Here is an 18,676-nt window from a genome sequence, read left to right as displayed (position 1 = left end):
CCAGGCCCTAAACAGGTCAAGGAAGCACAGCTCTGTTCTTTGGCAGAAGGCCACAAAGAGTCCTGCTTGCTGTTCACTTCATGTCTGGCTCTTCCACCTGCACCCAGGGCAAGGCCCCCCAATTTCCTCTCTAGCTCTGCCACTGCAGTCACTCATCTGCAGAGAGGAAAATCCCTGTCCAAATGCAACTCACCTTTGAACAAACCATCTCTCTAATTACGTGATTTTCAATTCCCTGGGCCAATTTAAAGGCCCTTGGCATTTCACCCTTTGACACCCTCCTATCACCACACACACAGCAAGCTGCCAAGTCCTTCCCAAGCCCAGCTGGCTAGTCTGTGACTCATGCTAGGTCAGTGAGGATTTCCCTCTTGCCAATAATCAGCTGTCTTATTGCCCTGTCACTGTAGACTGCTTCTCCATGTCTATCCCTACCTCTGCCACGCTATATAAAGACAAATAAGCCTTTCTAAAATAAATGACAAAGCAACAGAGCATCCTTTCCCACTAAGCAAAAGGGAGCTCTGCCCTAAAGAGGTAGTTGAATGGGACACATTAGGGCTTCCGTGTTAGCACAGCAATAGGTTAGTTCTCTGAGCTAGCAGAGGTTGAAGTCCTCTCTTTGGGATGCATTCGTTCTCTGCGTGGAACAGAGCCCTCCGTGTGGTTTAACACCACAAAGTATAAATACAAACATTAGACGGCTGCAATAAAACAGCATAGCATCACCCCACCTCCACAGTTGCGTGCTGTTAAATATTTAATTAAGAAATCACATGAAGCAAACTACTGTATAGACAATAAAGAGAGAAGAAAGAAAAACAAAATGCAGGTGTAGAACAGAGGCCAGCTGGGTAGTATGTACAATTTTCATTTGCTTTGACCCAGGGGCATTTGTATAAAAGATTATTTTGCCAAATATTTACCTTTTTCTTCATTTTCTTGAAGCATGTCTTTTCCAGAAAGAAAAAGACATTTAACAAGTATTAAAAACATGTGTTTAAACCATTTTAGAAAGTTTAATTTTCTTTTAAAATGGTTTCCGGACCTGAGGTCTTCTCCAAGTTTCTGGAGCTGAATTTTCACCTGATCATATGTCAAGTCTGACCCGAGTGACCCCACGTGGGCCTCTGTCAATCACATGGGATTTTCCTTGGACCCCCCACCTGAGAAGATCCATCATCCACTGGCATCTGCTAGAAGAGAAAAGCAAAAAGCCTGACACAGTTGTCTGACATAAAGGGCTTGGTTTTCTGGGAGCTCGTTTCATATCATTGTGAAGTTTATAAAGCAAACTTCTGGAAGAAGGCCAGGGGGTATTGAATACTATAGTCCTGAGCAGCTCAGGCCCATAAACATACAAAGTCTGTATCAAGTTTATACTCAGGGCAGTGGTAACAAATGACACAAAATGTAGTAAAAGATGCTGGACACTGATCATAGAAATTAATGAAACATGAATGAAAGTAAACAAGTGCCTCATTCACTGTAAACCGAGTTCATGCAGGGCCCTGTTCTTCCAGTGGGCAACTGGGCTGAATGAAAGGGAGATGCCAGCTTCCAGCAGCCCAATTCCCACTCAGATTTTATAGGACCTACCAAATTCACAAAGGCAGAATGAGAGCAATGGTTGAAATTGTTTCTTGTAGTTTTGGCTTGCCTGATTCCCATTTCTAGAGCTGATAAACTAAGCTAAACCTGACCTTGAAGCTGGCAGCATCTGAAGGTGAAGGGTCTTGAAAAAGTTCTCCAGAGTATAATATTTAAAAAAAAAAGGAAGAAATAAAAACAGACTGGCACTCTTTCCACAGTGTCCTCCACCTTCTGTATTCAGAAGAAAAAAAGAGCGGACTTAGTGCTAACAAAAGCCGACCTCATTTCCTTTAGGATGGATTTTGAGTGAAGGATGTGGGCAGCAATCAAATCCTTGGTAACTGTGTATCTCTTAGAAGGGTTGTCTTCATGATCCATGCCGAGAGAAACTTGAGTTTCCTTGTACCATGCCTGCCTCGCGTTAGAGGACATGAAGGCCTATCTCCACTGCAGCAACATCAAGATCCTCCCAACTTCCCCTAAAATTTTTCTTCCAAATAAAGCAAGGAGTCTTATAAGAGGGAAGCAGCTTTTTCTGAATATCAAATGGCTGGATATAGAGATTCTTCTTGCTAGGCAGATCTACAGAATGTATTCAAGAAAATTCCTCCAAAGATGGAGAGACTTAACCATGATTTTGCACACACTTGCACAGATATTGCTAAATTAGAGGTACAGCAATTATACATTTTTTGCTATTATTAAATTTGGGTAAAGATTTGAATGCCTGAAACTTATTTTAACACTATCACCAGTATGTATTTATTCTACTCTGCTGTTAACAATGCTATGGATAGGTTCAGATTTAACATATAATATACAGGTTATCGGTGTCACTGCTTATTATGAAAATGGCGTTAGTGACCAGGAAGGAAAAATCAGGTAGAAATAAACAAGGAATTAGTTTAGTCATGGAATACTTGGATCCTCAGCCTTCAGCTGGCTCAGCAATCCTACCGCCAGCAATTACACCAATGCCCGGCTTTCATTATTTTGCATTTTTTGCACCTGAAGTGTGTAAAAGCAGCTCAGTTCCAACTGACATATAGTTTTACACTCAAAGGCTCATTTACCCCCATGAATCCAAACTAAATCAGCAGTGGTCCTCAGCTACAGAAAGGATAAACAAAGCAGATCCTTCAAGGCACATGGCTGGCAAATTTATTATTTTTTTCTAAATCTGGACATAGATTTCATGCACAATTCAAAAGTGCTTCAGTGCTGTGTGTTTATCTAAAGTAAATCCATCGGAAATCAAGCTGCCAGCAGTCAGTGGGCACTAGAATTTTTTAAAGGAGGAGACGAAGAAATATCATGAAGAATAAAGAAGTTTAAGAACCATAAAAGTCAATCCTTGCAGAGGGAAAAAGAGGAACACGTAAGCAGTGTAAAAAATAAAAGATGATAAGTATCACTGAGTAGTAAAAAAGATGTATTTTAAGTTTAGCAAAGATCTGATTGTACTTTTGAAGTACTGGGAGCAGGAGGGGAGGACTAAGAACAAACTAAACCTCAGGGTTGCTCAACGAGGGAAACAAAGAATAATAGGACAAAAAAATATGCCAGACTTTTATTTAAAATGGCCAAGGGGCTAGAGGAGTTTTAGGTGGTTATAGACCAAGAAATATTGGGTGTTCTTATCTAGAAAGTTAAAGACTGGAATGGGGATGAAGAGACAAAACAAAACCATTAAAAAGGAAAAATATATACAGATTTACCAAATGCTGCAATTCTTGGAAATTTTTTGGAAGAAAACAAAATAAACTCATTTTTTTCTAAGAATCGTTGTATGCTTGTGACATATATATATATATATATATATATATATATATATATACTCTCTGAGTAAATTTTTAAAATTTGCATTGCTAAATGAGAGTTTACTGAAGAAAACCAAAATTTTTCTAAATACAGTTCTACTGGTTGTGCTTAGCCTCCAAAATTCTGCTTAGGTGCTATAATTAGATCGATGTGCTAAATCTAATATTCTTAACCAAATGTGTGAGCTTATAAAAATGAATTAAAAAATGAATAACACCTCATTGATCAATATTGGTCCTTCATATTCCCCCACCAAATACATTAAAACTCATTTTTCCTCAAGCTACAAAGCAAGGTACCACCTTGAGGACATAGAGTAGAGTCTTTGAACTTGACTTTACATTTAGTGTATATTAAAAAAAATAGGGTACATATATTAAAGCTTTACCACATCATGTTTATTTTGGGGAAATCAACAGACATGGGAACCAGATGCCTTTAGGGAAAAAAAAACTCTAAAATTATTCTATCAACAGAAAAAATGGTCTTGTCTCCTACCCTTAAACCTGCCATACTAATTCATAGCAATTTGCTCAAATTTTCGTTCCTTTGCCTACCATTAAGGAAGATGATACCACTAAAAATGGTTTTTGGCCCACACCACCAATCCAGAACCAAATGGAAGAGAGGAAAACTTAAAGGTTATAAGTTGAGGGACCATCTGGAATCAATTCTGAGTAAAGTTCCAAGCTACAGCACTGGGGTCCAATCACCTGAATAGTCTTGGAGCAAAGACAAAGAAATCACCTGGCAAATGTATCTGGGATCCAGAGAAAACAATTGAGGGTGATAGAATTCACCAGGAAGCAATGCAGCATCTTGATGCATTCCCTCTGGGAGTTTGCTTTGGCTGGACTGTGTAGAAGAGAGGAGTGGGTCTTGAAGGTTAGACAACTGCCCTAAAAAGGGAATTGGTGTGGGAAGAAGGAGCATAGGAGAAGGCACCCTAAGAGTGGGCATACGGCCTTCTCCTAGACTATGCATCTGCTAGTGCCTTATCTTCCCCAAATGCTATAAGATTTGAGAGGAATACCAGTGATGATCAACAACATGTCCAGGTCAGGGAGTCATGCTGGAAATAAAAAGGATGCCATGCCAAAGGTGCGGTGTGTAGGGTGGAGGGGAGACGTGCACTGAAGTCTCTGTGTCACCATAAGCAACGCTCCATCCTGGGCCTTTTCAACAGGTTGTGGAGAAGCTTTAAAACACTTACGGTCAAGGTAACATCTTAAGCCTGGTATTCCTGTAATTGTCATCTAAAAGCTGAAAAGTAAGAAGTGTCTTCTTTTCCTCATGGAGTCCATGAAGTTATGAAGTCTCTTCTCTCTCGCGACTTGCTTATCTTCCTTTTATAGACTATTCCAAGTCCAACTCCTTTACTTGCAGGGTACACTTTCTTCCTTTTCTGCTACTAAACTCTTTTTAGCATATGTATTTATTTTCATCCCTCCCTACCCTGCCATCCCTTTAATGTATCCAGTACCACATGATTATGCCATCTAAGCCATTGGCATTGAGTTGCCCATTCTGACATTAAAGTGGGATCCAAGTCATTCAGTCTTGCTTCAGACCCCTGTAGAAAACCTTGGGGCTTAAAATGAAATGACGCTGTGGGTTACATTGGTTATATCCATTTGTCAAAATTGTAGAGTTAAAGCTTTTTGATGTTATGTAAGGTTTATCTTGAAAAACTTAAAATTATTGAATAGGGGATAGGGAATGAGTAGAGGTAGATATGAAGCAAGAAGGACAGAATATGATAATGAGTGATTAGTACATGGGAGTTTATTTTACTATTCTGTTTACTTTGTGTATGTTTGAAATTTTACATAATAAAAAGATAAAATGGTAGTTCTTCAATATGTATTATGCCATAGCCATATATGTATTCATGTACAGAATATGAGTACACACACACACATACATATTCCAGAGGAGTGGAGGCATTAGTTTTAGAGCCATCTGGTTCTAATTTTTTCACATGTGGTTCACTATTCATCCAGCAAGGAAAAGAGGGAGATGACGTCTGTCAGCCTACCCAACATTTTGCATTGACTTGAGCATTTGGGTAATGAAGTCATCTTTATTTTTTTCTGGTCTCCAGAATGGAAGCTGGACAACTGGAACTCATCTCTGCACTGAGATTTTCAATAGCACCGCTTTATATAATCCTCTCAATCCCTTGCCACTATCCAAAGCATTTGTCTGAACTCCATTACTTGAAATGAAAATGGAGGCTGCAATGTGATATCTCAGGGAACAGCCAGGTATGTGACTAAATACTTTCCCCTAAAATTCACTTCAACTGCTGGTACTATTAAGGACACTGTTCTTCTCATTCTCGTCTGGTAGTTTATTTCCTTTTCACTGGTACATTCTTAAGTTACCAAAATACTGTACAATATATGGTTTCTCACCAACTCTCTAGCAGGTTTATTTCATCACCTCACCATGGGTTACCTCCCATCCTGTTTTACTTTTCTCACTTTTGCTGCCTCTTCCTTAATATAATCTCTTAAATGCTCTAGAATAATTTCTGTAACAAGTGTATTTATTCCATTTCCATGTATAGAAATTTATTCCATTAAGTAGGAAAGACCACATCCCAAATATCTTTAAAAATAGTCTGTTTATAAACCCCTCAATAGACACTTTAGTGTAAGATAAAATATTGATATGGACTAATGCATGATAGCCTAGTCTGAATTAAATAGATATTTTTTAATCTTTATTATTGAAAGTATTACAGATGTCCCCCTTTTTTCCCTATTGACCCCTTCTAGGCCACCCCCACTGAAAACAAATATCTTATAAAATAAAAACTACTACACCCAATAAAGAACAGAGGTTTACAAATTATTAGAAACAGAGATGCTTACAAATTTATTCCGATGAATAGAAAATAATGCCTTCAATTAGTATCCTAGTAACTTTCTACATACATTTTCACTCCTAAAATACTGGCAACAGCATGCCTTCCTAATGAGGTTCATATGAAAGCCCACTTCCATCATTTCTGTTCCCCAGATCCTTTCTCTTTCTTTAAATGTAAGATAAACTGGGGCGGCCTCTGCCTCCATTTCATAAATTTTGAGTTCCTGGAGTCCAAATTCATGAAGTTCAACTATCATATAATAAAATTATGTTTCTTAACAACTGTAATCTGACTTAGATTATCTGATGTGATCTGTAGCTCTTCCTACTGTATTTTTTGCTTATTTGTTTGCTTGTTATCACATAAGGGATGTAATGCCACAAAATAATTCATCATTATCTCACATAACTAAATTCAAAAATCTAGAAAAGAACATTTATGAATCCACTAAAACTAGGCACAAAAATAATAGCAACTGTCTGATAAACAGCACAGATTTTAGGCCGCCCATTGCTCCTCACTTTAACAGGTCTTTATCTCGGTTGCTCAGAGCCAGTCATGTCACTTCCTGCAAGCTTAAACATTTCATACCGGGTGATCCCAGGCGCAGCCCTCTTATTTCCTGCACTTTCCTTTCAGCTAGAAATCCTTTGACCTTTGTCTCAAGCTGTATATTGGTGAGTCTGCCAATGTGTTATAAAGCACTTTTATCACTGGGACCCAGGGTAGGTCTGAGTCCTTGGCCCCAGCTGTGTGGTTTGAGCGCAAGCAGGACTTTAACTAGGCTAATGACTGAATAACCAAACCAGTACAAATAAAAAGGTACTTAAAGTGAGGTGCAATGCCTTTAATGCACTGAAACTTAGGCATACTTCCACATCCAGCCGAAGTGAAGAATAATGGTTAGACCATAAATTTACTACTGTGGTGCAGTCTTGAACATATATGTAGGTATTACATTAGTTAAAATGAGTCAGAAGTTTAGGTTAAAATTAACTTGACATTTGAGATCAGGAGAATAGAAGAGAAGGAAAACATCCCAAAATCCCCAGAGCCCACTCTTAGCTCATCTAAGCTCCTCTTTATAGCTACAAGTGGGTTTTCCAGAACATGGATTTCCAGAGCCAAATTCCTCTTGTGTTTCCCTCTGTTACCCAGCTCAAACTAATTTGGATCTGCCTGAGCAAAGTGCAATGATATAGAATAATTTTATTTTTTTTTAAAGGAAAAGAAAAAGTAGAGTCCAAGAGTCTCATTAGAGTTAGTTATTCTCCTAGGTAAATATCCAGGGACATTCCTAGGAGTATATATAGATTTGAAAACTTTTCCAAGATTCCTGGCTACTTGAAAATGGACACTTCACGGGCTTGGTGTTACATTTATGTTCCATCATCCAGAGTGGATATTTTTGGGTGTGGGGACTGTATTTGAATCAAGGGACTCGGTAAATTTGCCTTCTACTAGTAATTCTGAACCCATTGAAAAGAAATTCAAGAAGAGCTGCAAACAGGATACTTGAAGGAGCAGAAAAGGAAGGAAACATGGTTCCTATCACCTACTAGGAACCTGACACAGAGCTAAGCATTTCACATATATAACTGTGCAGAATCCAACTTACCTTCTCCAATCGCACCAACCCCCATTATACATAGAGAAAACCAGGACTCACACATGTTAAGTAGTATGCTAGTACATGATGGAGCCTGGAGTCAGACTCCTGTAGTTGCCAAGGGCTCATACAGGCTTGCTTGTCTGGGAAACCCCAAGAACACTAAGTTTACAATAATAGACTGATAGATTGGAAGGACATTTCAGATAGCCTGCCACAAAACATTCCATGGAAGATGTTTCCTGCTCCGTTTTCTTCAGTGTCTTGAACAAAGCCATGGAAGGTAAAGTCACCTAATTTGCATATGATTGCATATGACACTTATGAGAATAGTAAATATATTAGGTGACTACATCAAGACTACAAAAAATACCAAGCAGCTGGAGTGATGGACTGAATGGAATAAGCTGTTACTATAAGTAAGAAAATATCAAGATCTATATATATGTTCAAGAACCCAATCTTACAATCCTATCTAATAAAGAGGGAATATGCTAATTGACTGCCACGCCCTCAAAGATGGCGGTGCCCACAGCCACAAGATGGCGGCATCCAGTCTCCTCAGCCCCACCAGGGCGGCAGGCACATGACATGGCCAGGCCCACCCCAAGGCAGGTCTGGCTGCTCCGCACGCCTGCTTCTGGAGTCACCAGTACCCTCAGCAGCCCAGCCACCCAGCCACCCAGGGCCAGCCCAAGGTTCAGGCAAACCTCGAATGGCAGCTGCCCAGCCGCCCAGGGCCATCCGAGGCTCAGGTAACCAGGGCTGGCCGAGGCTTGCATTGCTGGCAGTGGCAGCAGCAGAGGTGTGATGAGAGCGTTACCTTCCCCTGATCACCAGGTTGCCTCCTGCCCCTGAGAGCTCCCAGACTATGAGAGGGGGCAGGCTGGGCTGAGGGACACCCCCACCAGTGCATGAATTTTCATGCCCTGGGCCTCTAGTAATATATGATGAGCCAAAGTTTGAAAACAACTACGGAAAATGTTTTAGCCAACAATGGAATCAGGGTCATGTGATCACATGCATGTGATTCTAAACTATATGAAAAGATATACAACATCTACAATAGGGTGGTGATATTTCTATTACAACGTGCATTTATCAGGTCACAAACTAAAAGGAACATTTTATTCATTTGATATATATTTACTGAGTGCCTTTTATGTGCTAGGTATCGTGCTAAGCCTTAATGATCTGGTGGGGAACAAAACAGATACAGTCCCTGTAGTCTTGAAGCTTCATAGGCGAGCAAGTGCAAGTAGAGCATGCTCAGAGGATGGAAAGGAACTAAAAACTATGTTTTAGAAAACAATAAAAGGAATGAAGAACTTTTAGCCTTGAAAAAAGTATTTTCTTGAAGAGGTTTTGAAAGAGGTTTTATGGCAGATTATATAATATTTCAAAAATGTTCTTGCCCTCTCTGTGAAAAGAATTTACATCCCTGGCCCACAAATGTTAGGGCTGGACACCTGACTTGTGATGTGCCTCCTCCTGGGAGAATTAGATATCTCCACCCCTGTTGGCCTCCAGAGCAGCCACATGACTTGCTTTGGCCAATGAAATCTAGTCACAAGGATTTTGTAAAGAGAATGCAATGAACCAAATTAAATATGGCAGTTCATCCTTGTTCTAGTTGGAAAACAATTCATTGAGTAGTTTGGTTTCAAGCAGTAACAGAATATTCCATTTATAACCCAAAGAAAGAGCTCCTTTTATCAAACATGTGTTACCTTAGCCAAAACCAGAAGTAAGATTAAATTTACTAAAAAGTTGAACAGACAAGGTCAAGGCTGCATTCTAATCATTATTATTTCTCAAAATTAGGTGGCCCACCTATCATTAACACATATTAGTGTTGCCAATTTCACTCTAATTGTGGGTTTGATTCAACTTGTTCAAATCAATTTTATTGATATATAAGGACACTTACAATGTATCACATGCAGTTTTGGTAAAAGTTTAGTGATCGGGCTGGAAATGAAAAATTGATGCTTGGCTTTATTAGTATTGCTATTTACTCTACTCTTCCACAGTAATCTGCTTCTACTTAAGTGTCCAGCATTAGGAAATGAGTTATCATTGGTGACCTCTAAGTGAAATTGTAAAGCTGTCAGATAACTAGGTGGTTTGCGAGCACACAGAACAGGAGGATAATGTGCTTCCTTTCCTTCCTTCTGCTCAATACTTGGCCTTTTAGTTTGCACTAAAGCTCCTTCGGAAACTCATTTATGTATTTCTTGCAATTAAGAAATGCTGCTTCTAAAAGGAACTCCAGTGTGAACTTTAATTAGGCCTTGCTTTCTGGGAATACGCCCTGCTAGCCACTCCCTTTCATTTATTCCTCATTCTTCCAGAGGAATTTAAACTAGGGATCACCTTTATGACCACCTGAGCAAGTTTTCTTTCTCTTTAGGAGAAGATACTGCCCAAGCAGTCCTTGCTGGGTTGGAGAGGTGTCTCAACTCTGAATCTGTATACCTGCCACTATGACAAAGGCCAAGGTACCCTTTTTTACATGATCACTAGCTAAGACTTCGACTGTAAGCAGCAAACATCTCATGCTTACTTTGAAAACATTCACAAGGGACACCTAAATATTAGAAAACCTGGTCTCATATCTTATAATCCAGTGGAGAGGTGAAATATAAAACATGTTTTTAAAAAGTCAAACAAAACATTTGTATAACAGTTTGAAACAAAATAGTTTATCTATTGTCAAATGAATTGCACCAAAAATAATTGTATTCATGTTCAGAGCAGTAAATGTTTATAGTAAAAAGTGGAGGGTTACATGATAGAGGTGAATCTTAAGAGTGGATTTGAGAGGAAAGGAGGTAGAAAGGAGGTTCATTCCAGGGAGGAAGAACATGAGTGGGAGACAAGGAGTGTGGGAGGGACTAGGAATCAACTATTTTGGCCATAGTTTCTAGCATGCAGTAGGACTTAGTAAATGTTGGCTGAAGGATTGAAGGGAATGACAGAATTGAAAGCTCTCAGAAGGAGAGCTTTCTTAGAAATGAGACCAAAATGACTGGATTTGACTCCAATTGTGCAGACTTTTCTACTCAAGCTATGGAGCTTGGGCTTTATCTTTTGAAAGGGGTTTTGGTGTTTTTGTTGTTGTTGTTGCTTTAGGGGGAGGGAGTGGTGGTGTTAGGGCTTTACCTTTCTTTATCCTGATCCCAAATTTATCAGTCTTCACTTATCTGCCATCCAAGGCTACCACAGACTGAAGTGACCTCACCCCCCTCAGACATCTCAGAGTATTTATTATCTGTATAACTCGTGGGGCAATTAATTATGCACAATCTTTGATATGTCTTTGTGATGGTTAATTTTATGTGTCAACTTGACTAGGACCACAAGATGCCCAGATATTGGTCAAACATTTTTCTGGCTATTTCTGCAAGGGTGCTTTTTGGATGAGATTAACATTTGAATTGGTACACATAGGTGAGCCTCATCCAATCAGTTGAAGGCCTGAATATAACAAAAAGGCTAACCTTCCCCCAGGTAAGAGAGATTTTTTCCTACCTGATGGCCTCTTAACTGGAACACTGACTTTTCCTGTCTTGGACTTGAACTGAAACATCGGCTCTTCCTGAGTCATGAACCTGCCAGCCTTTGGACGGGAACCACACCATCAGCTCTCCTGGGTCTTCAGTTTACCACTCACCCTGTAGATCTTGGGACTTTCAGCCTCCATAATCTCATTAGTTAATTCTTTATAAGAAATATCATAGATGGATAGATAGATAGATAGATAGATAGATAGATAGATGATGTAGATGTAGATATAGATATATATATAGATATAGTTATAGATATAGATATACATATACATATACATATACATATACATATACATATACATATTTGTCTACTATTGGTTCTGTTTCTCTGGAGAACCCTGGCTAATATAGTCCTATTCTCCTGTCTTAAACTGTTACTAAACTCTTTTAATGTTACTTAGTCTTTCTTCATGTTTTATCTTGCCTTCCCAACTCAATTGTGAACTTTCTAAGCTCTGAGACTAGGAAGTCTTCAACAACTGTCGACCTTTGGGGAAATATTGGAGGCATGACCGTGGAGGGCAGCAGGACTACAGCGCACCGTTGTACAAATTGTGCCCTGTGCAAGCTCCTGACTGAGAGGGAAGGGGGACAAAAATGCAGCACCAGGTCCACCTGCCAAATGTGATCCTGGAAGGGGCTGTGCCCACCGACAAGAAGAAACCCTGTTTCCAATTCTCAGAAGCACGGAATGGGCTAGTAGAGGCCCTGGACAACAGCATTTCATGGAGGACCCAAGCAGGGGCTGTATGAACACTCCAGAACAATCCACATTGCCTGTTCCGCCCAACATTGGGTGAAACTCACCTAGCTCTACCTTCCAGTGGCCAGAACTAAGTTTCAGGAATTGCCATAAAGTTTCTAAGAAATGCTCTAAAAGCAAGTGTTCCTTCAGTTTACTTGGAATGAGGACAATAAACATTTTACCAATAACCAAGTTCCCATAATTTTCATATTTAAAAGTGGATCAGGGCTCTTAATTGCTAGCACCAGAAACCAACTCCAAACGATTAAGCAGAAAAGAATGTATTAAGTCACTCACAGAATCATGGGGAAGACTGGAAAACCACACGCAGAAAACAGGTAGGAAAACTGTATGTCCACAGCCAGGACAAGAACCAAAATGACACTTAGAACCAGCCAAACACACTTCTGCCAAAGCCATTAAACACTGGTCGCCTCCCCTTCCCCAGCCATCACCAGCACTTGCGCTAGGATGATTTCTCCACCACACCTGCTTCTTTGCGCCCCTACCCTTGGATGCCAAATCTCAGGCATGGGCGCCTAATGGGCTGAGCCCCAGGGGTACTGAGAAAAAGAGTATCCAACATTTTCAGCATCACAGTGGGGGTGGGCTCTGCTTCTCACCTTGCCTCCTAAAGTGGGAAATTCCTCAAACACAGGAATTGGGATTCAGATTTGGGAAGCCAAAAAATGAAAATGTTCACTCTATGGTTAAAATTGTACACATATTTGAGCATCCGTTGTGTTTAAGACACAATTTAATATGTATGGAATAGAAAATTGCATTCATTTATTTCAACTTCATTTAAACTCTTCAGTGGGAGATCTTGCTCTCAGCTCCTTAACTTCAGGAGAGAACCCAACACCTAACAGCATTCTGTGCACGATGAGTATCTCACAGAACTGGGTTGAAATGCACTGAATCGGGGCAAATTTATACATGGGGATAAGTGATTCTCACAGGAAAACAAATTTCAGCCAAAATCTCTTTGATTCTGACAGGTCCCATGTCATTAGAACCTACATTAACAACAAATGCAAAGCAATCATGAACACATATTTAGCAACTGCTTCAAAAACACTCCAAAGTTTTTCCCTGTTGGTAAACCTCACAGGCTTCCTTATGATGAAGCTAGCAAACAGTGGTTATCATATGGAAAGAGCACAGATGGTCTTATTGTTTTTACTTCAGAACCTGTACCAAAGCCCATAATGGATTTTTAAATCTTAAAAATATATAAAACATCAAGTATATTTTCTTTCTTGAAGCCTAGTCTCACAAATCTTGAAGAAATTGCTATGGCTCCTACTCACTTTGTAGATTGCTAACCTCTATAAAGAAATGTTGACTGGATATACACTGAGTGGCCAGATTATTATGACCACCTGACATTTGTAGGCAAATTAGCTATTATTTTGCACTGAAGTTGCTAGAGGGCCAGATCATTATAAACGTCTGAATAGCACAACATACCTAAGTATCATTGCTGATCAAGTTCATCCTATCATGTTGATGGCATATCCCAATGGAGATGGATTCTTCCAACAAGATAATGCGCAATGCCACGGTGCTCGTATTGTGCAGGAGTGGTTTCTGTACAAGAACATGAGGGAGACTTTACCTTGCTTAGGTGGCCCCCACAAGCACCAGATCCCAATCCAATTGAGCATTTGTGGGACGAAGTTAAAAGAGCCATCAGGTAGCTGGTTCCACAGCCATCAAATCTCACAGAACTGGACAGTGCTATTCATCAGGCATGGTGTCAGATTCCTCACATCACCTTTCAACATCTCGTGGAGTCAATGCCAAGAAGAATCGCCGCAGTATTGAAGGCAAAAGGTGGCCCAACGAAGTACTGATGGGTGATCATAATAATCTGGCCACTCAGTGTATAAATGAATAATAATTATATCTCAACAACTATGTGTGGATAAATGAAATAACATAGGTAAAAATATCTGGAATTCTTTTTGTTTTAATCCTCACCCGAGGATATGCTTTTTGATTTTAGAGGGAAAGAGAGAGAAACATCGCTATGGGAGAGAACATCGATTGGTTGCCTTATGAGCCCTGACTGGGGATTGAACCCACCACCTTTATGGTGCACAGGGTGAAGTTCCAACCAACTGCGCCACACCGGCCAAGGCAATATTTGGAATTCTTAAGAAGAAATGTGCTGAGTAAATTGAAAGCAAGAGTGTTAAAGAATAGCTGCCCAACTACATGATGGACAATAAAGAATATCATGAATCTGATAAATAACATTTTTTGGTTTAAAGGAGTCAGGCTAATATATACCTTTTTAAATTTTTCCCAAATAGAAGATGACTTCTGCTGTCTAAGCCCCATGTTTTTCCTCAGGCTGTGGGTGAAGGCCTGGTTCGTGGACTCCATCTCGTTATCATACCACTGAGGTAAACTATTAAAAAGTGTTAAAATCCTTATTAATAAAATCAACCCGAGACATCCCTGTCATCACTGCTCTCTCTGCTCTGTGAATTCCCATCTCCTGCTACTTGTGACCTCTGTCCCATTCCCCTGGGGCCTCACTCTAAATTTCATAACTTTTAGCTGCTAATTCTTGCTGCTTTTACCACTTCCGTGTGTTTTGGTTTTCCTTCTGAAAAGCCTTCAGTACACAGAAGAGGTCATTTGGAGTAAAAGGCACCTGACATTACACCACCCATGCTGCATTTTCCTAGGGCACAGCTCACCAACATTACATGGGTGCCGGCCTGCTGACATCAGCTCCCGCATGAGGGAGAACTGAAAACGGTTCGTCTGGAGCAATGTCTCCAAAGCACTGCCCTTCTGTGGAAAGAAGGATTCCAGAGGTTGGGAGCCCAGAGGAAAGCCCCCAGGTTTTAATAGACCAGAAACTTCTGGGAAATTCTAAGATAATGAGCCCTCTTCCCGGATGACAAGGCAAAGGAGAAGTCCTGTGGGCCTGTTTGTTTACTTAATTGTCTACACTACTCAAGATGTGGTCATTTGCACATGTGGTACAGGTCACTGACAGGTCAGAAGAAAAATAGAGAGCAGACATTGAGAAAATTTTATAGCAATTTGATAGTCTGCCGAATCTAGTAACAAAAAATTGACGTTTGTATTTTGTATTTCTTTTTTCCCTAATGATTCATTTTTATTGTATTTTACAAAAGTATGGATCTACAAAGGATTGGAAATTTTTTAAATGGTCCTTCACCACTGACAGTTTGATAAGAGCTGGTTGGAGCCCTAATCGGTTTGGCTCAGTGGATAGAGCATCAGCCTGCGGACTGAAGGGTCCCAGATTCGACTCCAGTCAAGGGCATATACCTTGGTTGCGGGCACATCCCTAGTAAGGGATGTGCAGGAGGCAGCTGATCGATGTTTCTCTCTCATCGATGTTTTTAACTCTCTATCCCTCTCCCTTCCTCTCTGTAAAAAAATCAATAAAAAATATTTTTTTTTAAAAAGAACTGGTTGGAAAGAACTAGAAGAAACTGAATTACTTGCAGTGAGACTTGAGAGTGCTATGATACCTAATTCCTGATGATTTTTAGTTTAAATAGATCATAATAAACAGGTATGCATGTGTGTGAGAAATGCATTGCCATTATTTGTGTACTAATTCCCTAGCAATACTAAAACATGGAACACACTTCAGTCAAACAAATGCAGTAGAGAGAGGTGAATTCTTTTCCAAGTCTAAGGAAGATCTAATAAGATGATAATTGCAATGGATGTCATTTGGACTCTGCCATTAAAATGACATAAACATCTGCCCTTTCAAGCTAGAAGTTGAGAATGTGACTTGTTTATTTGGCACTGACAATTTCTTCACCATGGCTCCAAGGAAGCCGTGCTAATCCCCTGTGGCCTCTGGCTGGCTCTGGAATGCCATCTTGGCTCACACCGAAGCACAAAAGGACATCTCAAATCTTGCTCCACTTTTCCCCCCTCCCAACACCTGTTACCAAGTTGCTTTCTTGGCAGGAGAAAGGTGGGGTGGTCAATGTAGAGGACAAATAAAATCGCCATCATCACCACAGCTGAATAAGAAGTAGGAAGAGCTGAGCACCATTTTCTAAAGAATGTCTCAGTCATGACCTTGTAATAATCTACATTGAAGGGTTATATCCTGTGATTTGCAAACTTTCTCTGTCTCATTTTGTCAATTTTCCGTTTCCTGTTAAGCTAAGAGCAGTCCTGTCTCTAGGTTTGATTAGAGAAATCAGACCTATCCCATGCAATATGCCCAAGAGTCATGAGCTTACAAAGAGCAGTTACACAATCAGACCACTTCACAGATATTTCTAGCATTGGGATACATTTGTTTTCATCTTAAACCTGTTCAAGAGAAAGTGGTTCCCTGATCAACTCTTAGTCTAGTGCAAAAAAATTCCATCCCAGAAATGTGTTCAGAATTATAAGAACTTAACTTTTTTTTTTCTCAGACTTGGCCAGATTTAATAATCCTAGTGGATATATCAGATTATATTAGATTTTTATAGTAATTCAAGGCAACTCCCTGATGGTGTGATTTGAGGAGAGGAACAGAGAGATGAGCTATTGCAAAAATACATTTCCCCACCAGTCTACCCTAATACATAATAGTCTCCCATTAAAATACTCCCTTTGCTTTAGTTCTCTCAGGCTGCCATAACAAAATACCACAGACATGATGGCTTAAAGAACAGAATTTTCTCATGTTTCTGGAGATTGGGAAGTCCAAGATCAAGGTGCCAGCAGAGTGACTTCATTCTGAGGCTTTGTCTCTTGGCTTGTGGGTGGCAGGCATCTATCTCACTGTGTGCTCACATGCACAGGGTAAGGGTGGAGAGAATGTTCTAGTATCTCTTCTTATAAGGGCACTAATCTCATCATGAAGGTCCCACCCTCATTACCTCATCTAACCCTAATTATCTCCAAATACCATCACTTTGAGACTTCGGACTTTACATATGAATTTGGGGGAGGAGGAGAGATGCAAATATTTAGTTCATAACACCTTTGAATTAAGATACCATATCCAGTCACTGACTACGCAGCTCCCACTGCCTGGCTCCCTATGCTAGCCTTCGATACTTGGATTTCTTACAACATGACAGACTGACAACAAGGAACAGTCTGAACTTGATGGAGATTTGGATGATGTTGAAGAAGTACAAGAAAAAAAAAACTGGTGAAGAAACAAAAATCAAAGCACACAGATGATGCAAAAGCCTAGATTCTTGCAGCCTTCCAAGAACAACTTGATGGTCTGGTAGAAACACCAACAGGATCCACTGAAATGCTCTCAAAAATCTTAAAATTAAATGTGCACAGATAGAAGCCAACTCCCATGAGGAAGTTCATGATCTTAAAAGAAAGTATGCTGTTCTCTATCAGCTTTTATTTGATAAGCAATTCAAGATCATTAATGCAATTTATGGACCTACGGAAAAATGTGAATGGAAACCAGATGAGGAAGATGTAATTTCAGAGGCGCTGAAAGAAAAGGACAAAATTGAAGATGAGAAAAGGGATGAGGAAAAAAAGGACCCCAAGGGAATTCCTGAATTTCGGTTGACTGATTTTAAGAATGGTGCCTTACTCAGTAATATGTTTCAGGAACATGATGAACCAATTCTGAAGCATTTGAAAGATATTAAAGTGAAGTTCTCAGATGCTGGCCAGCTTATGAGTTTTGTTTTAGAATTTCACTTTGAACCCAACGAATATTTCACAAATGAAGTGTTGACATATAGGACCTGAGAGTGGGCATCTGGATGATGCTGCTGAAGCTATCCTTGCTGCGGACTTTGAAATTGGTCACTTTTTACGTGATCATATAATCCCAAGATCAATATTAGACTCTACTGGAGAAGCAACTGAAGAAGAAGATGATTATGATGAAGAAGCAGATAAGGAAGGGGAAGAAGATAAGGAAAATGATCCAGACTATGACTCAAAGAAGCCTCAAAACCCAGCAGAATGCAAGAAGCAGTGAAGCAAGAAGGTCTTGCCTTCTGCTTCTCTGGAAAGGATGAATTTTCAGCATTTGACAAGCCCATTTCAAGGTTTTTGTTGTTTGCTTGCTTGTTTTTGTTTTTACAGCCTAAAATAAAATAAGAAAGATATCATATCCATAGTATCTTTTAAAATAAAACATTAGTTCTCGATACCTATTTTTATACAATTGGAGGGTGTGTTTTTTTTCTGTATTTGTTTTTCAGCTATTATCACAGCATGTGGGGGAGGGAGTGAAGAAATAATATGTAACTGGCAGAAACGTATTAAATACCTAGGCTCTGAAGCAAGAAAAGAGAAGTAAAAAAAGAACAAGAAGAAAAATTACTATTTAAGAATTTTTCCTAAAACTGCCCTTGTAAAATATTATTAATCCATTGTTTACTCTATAGTAATGTGTTAATTGAACACAGTAGGTGCAGGTATTGTGCTTGGTATTATAGGGATAAACCTGCAAGTAATATCCT

The 18,676-nt window shown here is 39.7% G+C and overlaps 1 pseudogene; it reads left to right on the top strand.

Annotated features, from left to right (window-relative positions):
* The first annotated feature begins 17,268 nt into the window (after positions 1-17,268).
* LOC139015477 (nucleosome assembly protein 1-like 1 pseudogene) lies at positions 17,269-17,954 on the top strand (annotated as a pseudogene).
* The last annotated feature ends 722 nt before the right edge of the window (positions 17,955-18,676 follow it).

Source organism: Myotis yumanensis, unplaced genomic scaffold, assembly GCF_028538775.1.
Source record: "Myotis yumanensis isolate MYYU_CA2020_CCGP unplaced genomic scaffold, mMyoYum1.0.hap1 SCAF_8, whole genome shotgun sequence".
Lineage (NCBI taxonomy): Eukaryota > Metazoa > Chordata > Mammalia > Chiroptera > Vespertilionidae > Myotis > Myotis yumanensis.
Note: the sequence above shows the minus strand (reverse complement) of the source record. Positions and strands in the feature narration are given on the sequence as shown.